This window comes from Etheostoma spectabile, chromosome 18, assembly GCF_008692095.1.
Source record: "Etheostoma spectabile isolate EspeVRDwgs_2016 chromosome 18, UIUC_Espe_1.0, whole genome shotgun sequence".
In the NCBI taxonomy this organism is placed as follows: Eukaryota; Metazoa; Chordata; class Actinopteri; order Perciformes; family Percidae; genus Etheostoma; species Etheostoma spectabile.
The window spans coordinates 18,080,304-18,084,773 of NC_045750.1; positions in this window are offsets into that span (position 1 = coordinate 18,080,304).

Genomic DNA, 4,470 nt, shown 5'->3' on the forward strand with positions numbered 1-4,470 from the left:
CTTTCTGGCTCAGTACAAAACTGGTTTGAATCCTACTTAAAGAATAGGGACTACTTTGTGTCAGTAGGTACTTATGCATCTGGGCATACAAATATGACGTGCGGAGTTCCCCAAGGCTCCATTCTGGGGCCTCTCCTGTTTAACATCTACATGCAACTGGCTCAGATTATGGAAAACAACAAAATAAGTTACCATAGTTATGCGGACGACACACACATTTACATGACCTTATCGCCAGGGGACTACAGTCCAATACAAAAACTGACTAAGTGCATTGAACAAATTAACGGCTGGATGTGCCTAAACATGAAGGAAAAACTGAGGTGGTTGTTTTGGAGCAAAAGAGTAACAATTAAAAGTCTGCGCTCAGCTTCAAACAACAATGTTAAAAACAACAGACAAAGCCAGAAATCTTGGTGTAGTCATGGACTCTGACCTGAATTTTAACAGCCACATTAAGACAATTACAAAGTCAGCCTATTATCACCTTAAGAATATATCAAGGGTTAAAGGACTTATGTGTCAACAGGACTTGGAAAAACTTGTCCATGCTTTCATTTTCAGTAGACTTGACTACTGTAACGGGGTCTTTACAGGTCTCCCTAAAAAATCAATCAGACAGCTGGAGCTGATTCAGAACGCTGCTGCTCGAGTCCTCACTAAGACCAAGAGACTGGATCACATCACTCCATTTCTGAAGTCCTTACACTGGCTTCTTGTGTCTCAAAGAATTGATTTCAAAGTAATTTTGCTAGTTTATAAATCATTAAATGGTTAAGGGCCAAAATAAATTTCTGATCTGCTACTACACTATGACCCCCCAGACCTCTCAGGTCATCTGGGACATGTCCCAGATGACCCAGAAAACTGCAGATCCGTTGCTACTCTCAGTTGTTTTAAATCAAGGCTAAAGACCTTTCTTTTTGATGGTGCCTTTCTTTAAATGGTCGTTCATTTTTTTTAATGTTTAATTTCTTGTACTGCATTGTAACTTTTATTCTTGTGTTTTATCTGTTTTTATTTGTAACTGTTTTTTAACTGATTTTGTGTAAAGCACTTTGAATTGCCCTGTTGCTGAAATGTGCTATACAAATAAAACTGCCTTGCCTTGCCATCCCTATCCCTGGATGGGTTCCGAGATTGTATTAAATCGAATACTGCAATTTATTTTTAAGTGTCCAGCGTCCAATAGTTATATCAGTGAAGTCCTAAAATGCATAATTTCTGTTTTTTGTTGCTGAGGCATTATACAGAGGGCTGCACCTCAGGCCATGTTAGGATGGCCGAGGTAAAGAGGGATGGAGATCTAATGTCCTGAGTCCCCTGCCAGTGGAAGCTGCCCGAGGTAGATAAGAGCTGCTGGACTGTAATCTACCTCGCCAGCACTGACAGCCATACAAGCCTGTGCACTGTGGGCCTTAAAAATGCTCTGATTATCCCAGCCGGCATTTGTTCCCCCTTCAGCAATGGAGAAAACAAGTCCAACCTGCATGAACATGATTACAAACAGTGATGTGTGTGGACGCAAAGTGTACAGATTATCTTTGGACAACATGCAATATTCTGTATGTACAGGAGGTCAACAATCCACATTTTAAAAATCTCAAAGCTTATAGTGCCATCACATAAATGGTTGGTTTTCTTGGGTCCAAATTGTGGTGAAAAGATTACATTTACTTTATTGCACTTATCCTTTTATCTCTAACTCTTGTGTATATTTGGTTCAGACTATTTTGGCAACTGTGAGGAAAAATTAAATTGATGTTTAACCCTTGCAAAGCATGATGGATTTGTCTTCACTTACACAGAATTTTTGCTTGTTTTAGTGTTCGTGCCAGGCAAGCGTACAACATTGTTAAATGCTGAATATGAGCTTGCACGTGTACCAACGATCCAATCTCCTCACGACTCAGATTATGCGCTCAGTTTAATTTGTGTTTGATGTTGCTTAACAACATATATTTCCCTATGCCAATATAATTACATGTTTTAGAATTAGTGCACATTCTTGGTTTGTATGAATTTTTTACTAACCAAATGTGCTGTGTTGTTGCTTGGGAGAAGTTAGAAAGACCTTGGAGTGGGCATTGTACCCGCCTGGCCAGAGAAACCCAAACAGTAGTAAGTGGCAATTGTTCGGGGGTGGCCTCTAGCTCACCCAGTAAGAGCGTTCTCTCAATGTCAGATGAGTCATGGGTTCAAATCCTAACTGTGGCCCTTTGTTGCGTTTCATCCTGCCATGTCTATCCACTACCCCTGAAATAAAGAGAAAAGCCCCCAAAAGATAATATTTTTAAAAAAGTAGCAAATGTTCCAGATTTTAAAGAAACCACTCACTCAGCATTGTTAGTGAGAGCTTGTCCTTTGCAATATGTTGTATTATGCCTCTAGTGAAACTCCGCTTTACTTGCAAAAGTCTTTCCAAGATAGTTCCAAACAGTTAAAAGGACATAATAATACAGTCCTTCCAGAAAAATGTGAGTTTTTTTGTGATTGTTGCAGGCAAAAAGCCGTTTGCGATACGTTCTTAAAAAATGCAATACAATATGCGGGATATTTAAGCAATTTTATGCGATGACATTGCGGGAACATGCAAAAACTGCAGTTTGATGAAAAATAGACTGTGTTTGTCTTATAATTACGTCACTTCATAATGTTACCACGGCAACAGGGGAAAATGGCTGGTCTCGTGTGAAGTAAACAACATTATTTTGCGCGGAAATCTGTAATTTATCAAATAATTGCGTTTTTCTGGATTATCAGCCACAGTTGTACCTTTTGGGAAGGAATCTGTGCGAGAGATGCAAATTGACCACAGTATGCTTTAGCTATGTTTTCTCACACTCATCCTGTTTCATAGGACAGTTGGAGCATCATGGCTCGCCTTTCTTTTTTCCTCTTTAAATCTATTGGTGTTTCAATTCAAAATGACATTTCTACGCAAGCACCATGATGCGGTTTTATATATTTTCTTCTGTCCTACCCTGGTGTGATGGCAGTGTTGTTTGACTCACAACAGGAGATACTGAACTACCTTTTAAATCTGCGCACGTGATTAGAGGCTGTCACTCCTGTGTGGCAAACTGCCAACACAGCCATTGGCAACTCACTTACTAAAACTAAAGCATGCAGTACAATGCAGAATGCCTCTGCCAGCTCTATGCAGATGTTGGACACTGTCTATCATGGAGCTCTAAGATTCATTATTGGTTCAAAACCCCTCACAGATCCTTTCACTCTGTACTCTCTGCTCAATTGGTCTTAATTACCCATACGTAGACTTTTGTGCTGGTATGACTTCATCTACAAATCTGTATTTGGATTGCCCACCACATATTTATCCAGTTACACTGCAGTCTTAGCCTACGCTCCCAGGCCTTAATAACCTTTAACGTCCCATTAGTTCGTAGAGAGCTCAGCAAAATGGCTTTCTCTTTTTCTGCCCCCATCAACCTGGAATACACTGCCTTAGTGACTACGTTACCTATTGGCCAGTAACCAGTGGGGATTTATATTTGCTAATAATATGTTGGTTTCATGTCAAGACTTTTTAACTTTTGAAAAAATGTTCAATAATTTGGAGGCCCTCCCGACATTGACTCTGAGGACCCCCTAGGGGTCCCGGACCCCCTGTTGAAGATCCCGGCACTAGGAGATTTGAATCTCATTTTAAGGGCACAGGAAAAAACATCTTTGGAATCTTGTTCTTTAGTATTTTAAGTATACTTAGCACTTTTGTTCAAATGTTGTATGTTGGGTAAATCGTGTTAATACTGTTGTTACCATTTCATAAAAGCACATGCTGGTCACCATGTATTTGAGTGCATATTGGATGATTCCACACCTCATTAATTAGGTCCACTGGCAACGTTTAGTGCCAATAAAGGCGGTATACTCTCTACACCCACGAATGCACCACTGCTCACCCCGGCAACACCAACGTCAAATTCACTGATGACACCAAGGTAGTGGGGCTCATCTCGAGGGGGGATGAGTTCAACTAAAGAGAGGAGGTGGAGCAATTGCTTGCTCCTCAACACACCAAAGACAAGGGAGCTAATAGTGGACTTCAGGAGGAAGAAAACAGACATCCAGCTGCGGTTTATAGGCGGGACTTGTGTAGAGAGGGTCTCAGACTTCTGCTTCCTGGGAGTCAACATCATGGAGGACCTGACCTGGGGAGCCACACCAAAGAGGTAGTAAAAAAGGTCCAGCAGAGACTGTACTTCCTGAGAGTTTTCAGGAGGAACAACACAGAACGACACCCCAAAAACCGCTTGTGTCCGTCTATCGCTGCTCAATTGAGAGCATCATGTCATACTGTCTCTGTGTGGGGTTTTCAAGCTGCACTGTGGCACAGAGGAAAAAGCTCCAGGGGGTCCCAAAGGCAGCACAGAAAACCATTGGTTTCCCTCTCCCCTCCCTGGAAGAACTTCACAGCTCCCGCTGCCTCAAAAAGGCAAAAACCAT